Genomic DNA, 12,600 nt, shown 5'->3' on the forward strand with positions numbered 1-12,600 from the left:
ATAATGGATACAGATATTTTGTCATTTTTGTGGATGATTTTTCAAGGATGACATGGCTCTATTTAATGAAAGAAAGAAGTGAATTGTTTACCATTTTTCAGAAATTTTATGCTGAGATTTGTAACCAATTTGGTACCTACATCAAAGTTTTTCGTTTTGATAATGGCCGCAAATATTTATTCTCATCATTTCAGGAAAACCTGGACCAACACGACATTATACATCAGACCTCGTGTACCTACACCCCACAACAAAACGGGGTGGCTGAGAGAAAGAATCGCCATTTCCTTGAAACAGCAAGATCCCTCATGCATCACATGCATGTTCCCAAACCTTTTTGGAGTGATGCAGTGCTTACCTCTTGCTTTCTGATTAATCGGATGCCCACGTTCATCATTGATGATCATTCTCCGTTTCAGGTCTTGTTTCTCACTTTGTCTCCGTTTCCTCTTACGCCGAGAGTTTTTGGGTGTGTCTGCTTCGTCCATAATCTGGGTCCTGGGAATGACAAGTTCGATGTCTGTTCTCACAAGTGCATCTTCCTTGGCTACTCTCGGACCCAAAAAGGGTATAGGTGTTACCATTCTGGTTCTCGACGGTCCTTTGTGTGTGTTGATGTCACATTCTTTGAGTCTATTCCGTTCTTTTTGGGGTTCAGTGATTCTTTTTCCTCATCATCACCTCCTCCTCTTCCACTTCCCGTTGTCGACCCTCCTTCCTTTGTTCCAGTTGTGACCAAACCCTTGCCTCCGGTGCCACCACCTGTTGAATGCCCACCTATCCGTCATGTGTATACACATCGCCCGCGCGCACTAGCTACTACTCCTCTGGCTACATCTCCGTCGACGGATCTGGCACCAGACCCGCACTCAGCACCTGAGCTTGATCTACCCATTGCTTTGCGGAAAGGTAAACGTACTTGCACCATTCATCCCATTTCTAATTATGTTTCTCTTACTCACCTTTTCGCTTCCCATCGCCAGTTTGTCACCCTGTTATCATCAGTTGTTGTCCTTAAGGATGTCCAGGAAGCCCTTGCCTCTCCATGGTGGTGCCGAGACATGGAAGAAGAACTCTCAGCCCTTCATCATAGTCATACTTGGGACCTCACTGCTCTTCCTCCTGGGAAGCAAGTTGTTGGTTGTAAATGAGTTTATATGGTTAAGTATCTGCCTGATAGTAGTGTTGAGTTCGTAATAGTCAGAGAGCACCAACAGGATAGACACAAACTATGAAAAAGCATAATAAATACCTTTTAACATCTAGCCAATCCGATCAACATGAATTGCAGATAAAAACCTCACACTTACACACTATTTCCACCCACCCTTTCAGTAGAAACAAGAAGAAAACATAATACTAACATGTACGATTTACCATCAAACCCTCTTTGAACTGCCTATTAGATGGAAACTAGAATACCACTGAAACCACCATAAACACTGCAATTTGAGGCATGGAGGCCTCCTGTAGTGGGTGATTAGTCCTTTTTGGTCACCTTTTCCCTTTGTCAAACTATGGTGAGAGAAAAAACAAGTTGACCTCCGCTATAGTGTCCTTTCCTTGCTCTGATACCATGTTATTAGGACAAGAATAAATAAATAAAGATGGTAAAAACCTTAACAACAGTCCAGATTCAATCCAAACTGAAGTAGGAGAGAAGTTGAAGAATAAAGGCATGAAGCAAGCTGAAGTTGAACTAGAACTAATCTCAAATTGCCGCCCCACTTTTCTTTAATTACAATTGAACTAAAATTACATTATTACCCCTGAATTAAAAAGTCAAATAAATAACAAAGAAAAATAAATGGGAAAAATACTAAAATACCCTATGACCTACACTTGTAATTTAACAAGAGTGTTGTTCGAGATATAGTATATCTGTCCATGAATTGCAATGTGAAGCTTGTCAGCTTAGTAAACATCACCATGTCTCTTTTGTTCCAAGGGAAAACAATAGAGTTTCAAGTCTTTTTGAACTTATGCATTCAGATGTTTGGGGTCTTTGTCCACTTGAGTCTTAAAATGGTTTAAGTACTTTGCTTCATTTGTTGATGATTTCTCAAGAAAGACTTGGATTTATTTGATGAAGCCTCGTACATAAGTATTTGGTATCTTTTTTTTTCCTTTTATGCTGAAATCAAGAATTAATTTGGTGTTTTGATTTTTTTTCATTCTTATAATGCAAAAGAGTATTTTCAATGCCTGTTTCATACTTTCTTTGAGTCACATGGCATTATTATACATCAGTCTTCTTACTCTACTCCACGGCAAAATGGGGTGGTAGAGTTGAAGAACATGCATCTACTTGACACTGCCCAGTCACTTTTGAATCAAATGCCCGTTCCTAAGAAATATTAGAGTGATGTTGTTCTTCTTGCTTCCTCATTAATTGTATGCCCTCATCGGTTCTCTGTTCTCTATTGTTTTGTCTTCTTAGCTTTTGTTTCCTTTGCTTCCTTGGGTATTTGGCTGTGTATGTTTTGTTCATGGTTTGGGTTTGGGGTTGGATAATTTGGATTCTCGTTCTCTTAGATGTGTATTTTTGGGATATTTCAAGACCTAGAAGGGATGCAAATGTTATCATCCTACTCTTCGCCACTCCTTTGTACTTCTAGATGTGTCATTTTTTGAGAATGTTCCTTATTTTTCTTTGGTTGAGTTGTTTTCTACTAGTAGGTGTCTTACTAGCTCCTACTGTTGAGGAGCCCATGCAACCATCAATTCATGGAGCGTACACTTATGGTCCTCATCTAGTAATATTTTCAGCCTACTCTGGCTTCTCTTCAGCCATCTCTGGCTCCACCGTTGATGGGTCCTTTAGACCTAGACCCCTGTTGCTATTTGCAAAGGTAAACATGCTTGTATTGAACACCTATTTCTTGGTTTGTTTCTTTGTTCATTTATCTCCTTCCTTCATATCAGAACTTTGTGTCTTTGCTTTCATTTGTGACTGTTCTCAGGTTGGTTCATGATGCTGTTCTCTTACCAGAGTGGAAGAAGGTAATGGATGATGAAATTCATGCTTTTCAGTCTAACTACACTTAGGACCTTACTTCTCTTCCTCCAAGGAAGAAAGTGGTTGGTTGTCCATGGGTTTATATTGTAAAACACTAAATAGATGGCAGTGTAGAGAGGTACAAGGCATTTTGGTGGTAAAAGGGTATACTTATGGAGTTTGACTATACTGATACCTTCTCACCTGTAGATAATATGGGTTTGGTTTGTGTAATCATTTCTTTGGTTGCTTACTTTGAATGGCTGTTCTAGTTGGATGAGAAAAATGCTTTCCTCCATGATGCCCTCAAAGAGGAAGGTGTGCAGATTAAGGAAAGCAATTTATGGGTTGAAACAATCTCCGAGAGCTTGGTTTGGAAGATTTAGTAGCATTCTACAATAGTTCAGGATGAAACAATGTAGTGTTGATCACTCATTGTTTAATATGGATACTACTTCAAGGAAGATTTTTTTGGTGGTTTATGTTGATGACATTATTATTACCAGAAGTGATAAACAAGGTATTGAAGAGTTGAAACAATTTTTATAGAGTTAGTTTCAAACTAAGGACTTGGGGCACTTAAAAAGTATTTTTTGGGCATTGAAGTAGCAATGTTAAAGTGGGGAATCTCTCTCTCTCTCTCATACACACACAAAGGAAATATGTGCTTGATTTGTTGGAAGAAACAGGTCTATTGGAGACAAACCAATACACACCCCTGTAGATCTGAATATAAGGATATCTGATAGTGAGGGGGAGTTTTTAGCTGATCTTGGAGTACAGGAGGTTAGTAAGGAAATTAATTTATCTTACAAATATAAGATTAGATATCTCCTTTAGTGTTGGATTCAAGGTTTAAAATGTTGATGTCAGTGGAAATGTCGGTCATCCAAAATATAAGAAACTTGTAAAAAATGTTGAAAATATTGTAAAAATTATAGACATGGTGGAAACATTATAAAATATGCAAAATATAAAATGATAAAAGAAGCATAAACACACACCTTTTTAAATTATTATCTTGTTCCAAATCATTAATAAAAGCTAAGAAACTAAGGTTATAGACAAATGAATGCGTTATGAAGTTGCCCTATAAACCTTAAGTTTCAGAGCTTCATGATAGAATGAGTTAAAGCAAAATTTCAACTCATAGAAAGTGTAAATAGTTATAATAGATCAACCAAATAATCTATTACACAAACAAAAACTAATATTTAACTTCATTTTTGAAATGAATATTGAGCTAGCTCAAAGTGGTAGTCATGTAAGTTAGGTGGACAATAACATTGTTACTTCACATATCTACAATATTGTCACCAACTTATGTTATAAAACCATCTCTTGTACTTCACATAGTACTAGTAGTGTTCATTGGGGAATATGTTCCAGTAAAATTTCATGTCGCTACCCATGGAAGTGGAAATGGAAATATAGAAATTATCTCTTGTATTCCACAGTGCTAGTAGTGTTAATTTGGGAAATGTCGATTCTGGTAAAATTTCGTGTCGCTACCCATGGAAATGGAAATATTTTGTGGAAATATTAGGAACATTAGGGGCATTTTAAACTATGGTTGGATTGTTGAGCTAGTTTATGTAGAATCCGTGGTCGACCCAGGAATATCATTATAATGTTACGTTATTTAAAGGGAGCTCTAGGTGAAGGATTGTTTTTTTTCTTTTTTTTTTGATGAATGCTCTAGGTCAAGGATTGTTGTATAAGAAAGGAGGATAACTCTCTTTAGAGGGCTATACAAATGGGTCAGATGCTGATTGGGTAGGATCAATCACAGATTTGTAAGAAGCAGAGTGTAGTGGCTTGGATTAGTGTTGAGACAATGAATAATGCCATGACTCATACTACTTGTGAGTTGATGTGGCTAAAACAACTATTACAAGAGATAGTAGTAGCTGTTTTAACTCCCGTTAAGTTGTTTTGTGATAATCAAGCAACTATTTGCATTTCCTCCAATCTAGTGTTTCACGAGACAAATAATGGATCAAATTCTTATTGCCAATGAATGTGTAGAGTTTAGAAGGGAAAATGAAAAGGGGATGTTCTATAAGTTGGATTTAGAAAAGGCTTATGACATGGTTGATTGGGAGTTCCTTATAGAAATTCTCAATCGAAGGGGCTTTGGAGCAAGATGGTATAAATGAGTGAAGGGTTGCATCTCCTCTTGTCACTTTTCAATTTTGGTGAATGGAGTAGCAAGGGAGTTTTTTCCTGCTAAGAAAGAGATCCCTTGTTCTCCTTTCTCTTTACTTTAGTGGCCAATGTTTTGAGTGATATATTGTACAGGCAGATGTTAATAGTTTGCTTAGAGGTTGGAGAGTTGGGAGGAAGTGGTGGTCACACACCTACAATTTACAAATGACATTATTTTATTTTGTGAAGGAAAAATAGAAGAGCTTGTAAACTTAAAGAGGCTTGTGAACAAATTTGAAAGAATTTCCAACCTTAAAGTGAATTGGGGCAAGAGCTGTGTGGCAGGGGTGGAATCTAGGGAGTGAAGAGGTGGATCTTCTAGTAGGCTTTTGGGATTGTGTAGTGGGGGAATGGCCATTGCAATATTTGAGGCTACCATTGGGAGGGAATCCAAACTCAAATAGCTTTTGGTACCTAGTGATTGAAAGATTTACCAAACGAATGGCGAATTGGAAGAGAAACTACATTTCATTGGGGGTAGGATAACTCATGAAGTCAACATTGGCCAATTTACTAGTGTATTTCCTTTCTACCTTTAGAATACTAGTGAAAGTGGCAAACCAATTAAAGAGGATTACGAGGAATTTCTTATGGGAACCAAGGGGCATTAAGAAGGATCACCTAGTGAAGTGGGAGGTGGTTTCTAAAAGTAGAGATGGAGGACGACTAGGAATAAGAAATGCCAAATTAAGAAATAAAGCACTCTAAAAGTGGACTAGAAGGTCAGCTTATGGACTAGCTCATACTTTAGCTAAACGGGGGACAATGAGGGAGAATCTATTCTGGGCAGAATTGTAAAAAGGATTATTGTGGGTTTAGCACCTTATTTCTGGGGCATACAGTTGTATATGATATTTCTTTTAAGTTGCTTTAATGAAGTTACCATTTCCAATAAGACTCCGGATCTCCTGCCCACGAGAACTCTGCCCATGCCTGCCCACAATACACTTCCCCCCGTGAATTGGGAACATCTCCCCCTGCATAATGCAGAGGATGAGATGTTCTCCATGTGTAGCTGTGATAAACGTGGGCAGAGTTCTCGTGGGCAGGAGATCTGAACTCTTCCAATAAAAAAATCTAGTGTTTCACGAGATGACCAAACGTATAGAAGTGGATTGCCACTTTGTAAGGGAGAAAGATGTTAGTGGAGAAATAGTTACACCCTACGTGAAGTCTGAAGATTAGCTAGCTGACCTCTTCACTAGGGCTGTACACGGGTCGGTTCAGTTCAGGTTCACTTAATTGTGTCTACTGAACCGATACTATTGGGTTGACCAGTGGGCCAACTGAAACTGACCTACAAGCACTAAGAACTGGTGTTGGGATTTGTTTTGCATTTTGGTCGGTTTCATTGGTTAACAGAACCGAAATGATTCTTTGCAACAATAAAATTGTCATGAATGGCAAAAATCAAAAGAAAACATGTTTTAATTTCAATTTTCTTAAACTGGACGAAATTTTCATGCCACTTTTTTGTGTTATATCCAATAAAAAGAAAAGGAACAAAATAATTTATCACACAAACAAATTTCATAGGTGGTATATCACCACCACAAGATATAATCCATCACATAAACAAGAAAATATGAGCAACATAACAAAAACAAAATATACAAATGGTTATTTTTATTTTATTTTTTTTGATCAACAAAGAAAAATTAATTTTATTAAGCAGCCAACCCCTTTCTTCAAGCCTCTAGCACCCAACTCCTACCACCAAGACTTAATTTCTCCACAAAGGTGGTGGGATCTTCTAGCCACATATTTTGAACCTAAACAAATGGTCATTTTTATTCTAAAATTATTTTTAAAAATCTAATAGACTAATAGTAATAACCTCAGTTAATGGAAATTAGAAAAAGAAAAAAAAAAGATGTGAAGGGGGTGCATCTTATGGAGGTGTTTGCAAGGACTGAGACATAAGGAGAAATCCCCATTTCTCAAACCCCCATCGCCATCTCTGATGAGTTTTCGCTGTTGCTCAAGAAGGTCAAGGACGAAAGCAAATAAAGAGAATAAGGTTAGGGTTGTGGGGTTTTATTTAGTCAGGGGTAGTTTGGGAATTGAAGTATTAGAATATATATATTTTGATTCAGGTCAGTTTCGGTTTGGATACACAATCATAACTCGAGAACCGAACAGATTAATTGGGTTCTATACTTTTCTAAACTGAAACCGACCAACCTCTTTGAGAAACTGACCAACTTAGGTCAAGTCAGATCAGTTTGGTCGGTTTCTAAGGTTTTATGAACAGCCCTTCTCTTCACCAAAGGGTTAAATCAGGCATGGATGAAATACATTTATAACAAGTTGGAACTTTATGATGTATATGCTCTAACTTGAGGGGAGAGTTAATCTATAAGTGCTGGTCATAGGGGTATTTTAGCCTTTCTCCATTAATTTTTATTTGTTATTTATTTGCCTTTTTAATTCAAGGGTAATAATGTAGTTTTAGTTCAATTATAATTAAAGAAAAGTGGAGCGGCAGTTTGAAATTGGTTCTAGTTCAATCTCAGCTTACTTTGTGCCTTCGCTCTTCAACTTCTTCTCTACTTCTCTCCTACTTCAGTCTGGATTGAATCTGGATTGTTTCTAGGTTTTCTACCATCTTTATTTATTTATTCTTGTTCTGATAACATCTGTAATCATTCATGGAGAGAGAGAGACGAGAGAGAGAAAGAGAAGAAGAGGAAGATATGATTGAAAGAAAAAGAAAAACCACTTCTGGCTGCCGCCAGTTCATTATTTATATTAACTTAATATAAAAAGAATGGAGATTACAAGTATGCCCCTGGCGGCACTCCCTAGAAACAAACTAATAAGAAAGAAAGAAAATAACTAACTGACAGCATCTTAAGCTGACAACCCACTAACAACAACTATAAAATAACAATTAAATGATCCTTACAACACTCCCCCTCAAGTTGGGATGAATATGTCTATCATGCCCAGCTTGTCACATAACTCATTGTGCCGCAAGTATGGAAGCCCTTTTTTGAGGACATCAGCGAGTTGTTCCTTGGAGTTGACATAAGGGATGCAAATTTCCCTTTTTTCCAATTTTTCCCTTATGAAGTGTTTGTCCACCTCAATGTGCTTCGTCTTCTCATGTAGGACAGGGTTGCTGGCGGTGTTTATGGCTGCCTTGTTGTCACAGTAAAGAGACATAGGATTATGAACAACAACTCCAAGCTCCCCTAGAAGATTTTTTAGCCAAAGGACTTCAGCCACCCCATGTGCCAGAGCTCTATATTTAGCTTCAGCACTTGACCTTGCTACCACACTTTGTTTCTTGCTTTTCCAGGTCACTAGGTTTCCTCCCACAAATGTGCAATACCCACTCGTGGATTTTCTATCATCCACAGCACCTGCCCAATCAGCATCTGTAAAGACTTCCACCTTTAGGTGATTGTGTTTACTGAATAGTAGACCTGTTCCGGGATACTTTTTCAAGTATCTAAGAACTTTCTCTGCTGCCTCCATGTGTGGTTTCTTAGGAGAGTGCATGAATTGGCTTAGAACCCCAACTAAATTGGCAATGTCTGGACGGGTCATGGACAAATAAATCAACTTTCCCACTAACCTTTGGAACTGTTTCACATCTTTCAGAGGTTCACCATCACAGTCACCCAACTTGTGGTCAACATCCATGGGAGTATCTGCTGGCCTTGCACCTAATTTGCCTGTGTCTTGTAATAGATCAAGGGTGTATTTCCTTGAGAAATGAATATACCTTTTTCTGAGCGGGCGACTTCAATTCCAAGGAAATACTTCAGGGGACCTAAATCTTTCACTTCAAATTTAGATGCAAGGAATTGTTTCAATTTTTGTATTTCTGAACTCCAATTTCCTGTAATGATGATATCATCCACATACACTATCAATACAACAACCTGTTCCTAACATCTCTTCACAAAGAGTGTATGATTAGACTGACATTGTTTGAAGCCCACCTGGTTAACTACCATGTGAAACTTATTGAACCAAGCTCTAGGAGATTGTTTTAAACCATAAAGAGACTTTCTCAGCTTGCACACCTTATTTTCACTTCCCTTGGCACATAATCCAGGGGGTTGAACCATGTATACTTCCTTCTCTAAGTCACCATTCAAAAAAGCATTCTTTATGTCCAGTTGATGCAATTCCTAGTCAAAGTTAGCAGCTAATGACAAGAGAACCCTAATTAAGTTAATCTTAGCTACTAGAGCAAAAGTCTCATCATAGTCAACCCCGTACACTTGAGTGTACCCTTTGGCTACTAATCTTGCTTTGTACCTTTCAACTGTTCCGTCTGCCTTGTGTTTAATTGTAAACACCCACTTACACCCCATGGGGTCTTTCCCCTTTGGAAGATCCATCAATTCCCAAGTTTGATTTTTATGAAGAGCATTAATCTCCTCCTTCATGGCATCTGTCCATTCGGGGCATTTTAAGGCTTTTGCAACATTTCTATGAACAGGGATGCAATCAACTACAGATAGAAAGGCTCAGTATGAGGGGGAAATGTGATCATAGGAGACAAACTGGGTAATGGGGTGTTTGGTAGTGCATGACCTAACTCCCTTTCTTTGAGCAACAGGAATGTCAAGGTCATCCACAGTAGGAGTAGGGGTATTAGTAGGTGCAACAGGGATTGGACTTGCCTCCTGGGAGTCTAATGGTGTCGGTTGCTCAATGTTTGACCGCTCCACATCTCTATCACTTTGCTGATCTCTACGACGTGTACGTTGAAAGACACGAAAGGGAGCAAGGTTCAGAATAGAAAGAAGAGAGACTTGGCGGACCTGAACCTGCTTCTCCTCTTCCACACTACTACTCTCCCCCTAAGGAGAAGCAGGGAAGAATGGCTCAAACTCAAAGAAGGACACATCCATAGACACAAAAAACTTATGACTAACAGGATCAAAGCACCGATACCCTTTTTGAGAGGAGGGATACCCCAGAAAGATACAGGGAATGGACCGAGGGTCTAACTTACCTCGAGACGGAGACAAATCATGGACAAAGGCATGACAACAAAAAACTCTCATGGGAATGGAAAATAAAGGGAACTGAGGGAACAACAACTGATGAGGGGCCATGTAGTTTAGCACTTTGGAGGGCATGTGATTGATGACATAAGCAGCTGCAAGTATAGCATCCATCCAAAACCTTTTTGGAACATTCATGTGTAACATCATCTCGCGAGCTACCTCAAGGAGGTGTCTGTTTTTTCTTTTTGCAACACCATTTTGTTGTGGTGTTCTGGCGCATGAGCTCCTATGAATAGATCCGTGGGAGGCAAAGAACTCATTGAGCTTTCCATGGAAGTATTCTTTTGCATTGTCGGATTGGAAGATCTGTATTTTAACATGGAATTGCGTAAATACCATCATCTGGAAATCTTTCACAATCCTTGGAACTTCGTCTCTACTACGCATAGGGAATACCCATGTATAGCGAGAGTAGTCATCGATCAATGTGATAAAATACTTATATCCGCCCTCAGAGATTAAAGTAGTAGGCCCCCATACATCAGAATACACAACATGAAAAAGAACACTTGATCTTTTATTATTTGAGTGAAAAGTTGTTCTACATTGTTTGCTCAACTGACACGTTTGACATTGGAACTCTGACACTGAATATGACTTAAATAAAACCGGTAACAAAGACTTTACTATTTCAAAAGATACATGACCTAACCGACTATGCCACAAAAAAATTTGACTCTTATTTGACTGACTATGTGACTCTGAGGATGACACCGAGAGACCAGCTTTGTTGTCGAGAATGTAGAGACCATCCACTAGGCTCCCTCTACCAATTGTCCTCCCAGAAGTTAGATCCTGAAAAACGCATGAACCAGGAAAAAAGGTTACACTACAGTTTAAAGAGCTTGTGATACTACTAATTGAAAGCAAGTTTATAGTAAGTTGAGGGACATGCAATACACAGTTCAGGTTAAGGCCATGGGGAAGAGATATTGATCCTTGGCCTACAATGGAGGGGAATGAGCCATTTGCAAGCCTTACTTTATCCCTTCCTGACAAAAGGCTATAAGTCTGAAACAAGTTCGACTTACCGGTCATGTGGTTAGAGGTCCCTGAGTCAATGATCCAAGGGGAACCAGTGGGAGTGACATGGAATGCAGAAGCCATATTACCTGATGTAGATGCAAATGAAGTAGGAGTACTAGTGACTGAGCTATCCATCTTTCGCAAAGCCCTACCATATGACTCCAAGTGGTCTCTGAAGGAATTCATTATATCTTCCTTGGGGTCAGAATTATTAAGGTGGTCTCGGGTAGTACCGGCAACCTGAGTATCTTGGGTTGCCACATGTGCTGCATTATGTGTTGTGTTCATCTTCTTCTGACCTTGCCCTTTATCCTGTTCTTGGTTCTTCACTGCCCACTTGGGTTTCTCGTGAATGTCCCAACATGTGTCACGTGTATGCCGTGAGCGCCGAAAGTGGGTACAAAACAACTTGTCTTTATCATCAGCCTTCTAGGTGTCACTTTTCTTCCCCATGTTGTTATTACTCATTGCAGCCAAAGCAACTTGTTGCTCTCTCTCGGTTGTAACGATCACACTCCGCCTACTTTCTTCCGATTGAACAAGGGAGTTTACCTCGTGAACCGACGACAACTCTTTGCTTCCTAAGATCTGAATTCTCAAGGGTTCATAAGCAGGGTTCAGTCTCAACAAGAAGGCAAACACACGCTGCTGAGAAACCAACTTCCTGTAGGCCTTAGCATCGTCGTCATGTTTCCACTCTATAGCCTGATAATGATCCAATTCTTTCCATATGGAAGTAAGGGCTGAATAATAGGAAGACAAACTACGATTTCCCTGTTTACAGGTTGAGGATTCAGCTTGCAACTGGTAAACCTTGGCATAATGCCTTTGCTCGAAATAGGTAGTTTTTCCTTGTTCCCAGATCTCACTAGCGGTGTTTGCCCACATAAAGTTCTTCACATCAGGTTCCATGGCTGCAAGGAGCCAAGACATCTCCATACTGTTTTCTTGGTCCCACCTATCATGTTCAGCTATCTCACTCTTGGGTTCTTTCACCCTTCCATTTATGTAACCAGCTTTTCCCCTTGCCGTTACATAAAGTTTTACACTTTTAGCCCACTCTAGGTAGTTTAGACCATTTAAAGGGGTAATGGGCATGGGAAACATCATGTTTTCACCTCCCATACCAGCTGTGCTGCGGGTCGGTGTAACCCTCGATGAAGTTGAATCATAGTTTGCCATAGAGTACTGCTGAAATCAGACCAAATCCCACACAACTACACAACAACCACAAACAGAATACCAACCCTGAAGAAATTTACTTCTGGGATGTGGAAAAGAAAACAAAAAAATTGCTGAAATCAACTCTGTGATGGTTCAGTCATTAAAACAACT

At 39.2% G+C, this 12,600-nt stretch overlaps 1 protein-coding gene across 1 annotated transcript in view; it reads left to right on the top strand.

Annotated features, from left to right (window-relative positions):
• Nucleotides 1-12,600, top strand: part of LOC148873875 (protein CHROMATIN REMODELING 24-like) — an 89,158-nt gene that overhangs the window by 14,264 nt on the left and 62,294 nt on the right. The window lies entirely within an intron of this gene.

This window comes from Nelumbo lutea, chromosome 1, assembly GCF_056320005.1.
Source record: "Nelumbo lutea isolate HS-2025 chromosome 1, American lotus-T2T, whole genome shotgun sequence".
In the NCBI taxonomy this organism is placed as follows: Eukaryota; Viridiplantae; Streptophyta; class Magnoliopsida; order Proteales; family Nelumbonaceae; genus Nelumbo; species Nelumbo lutea.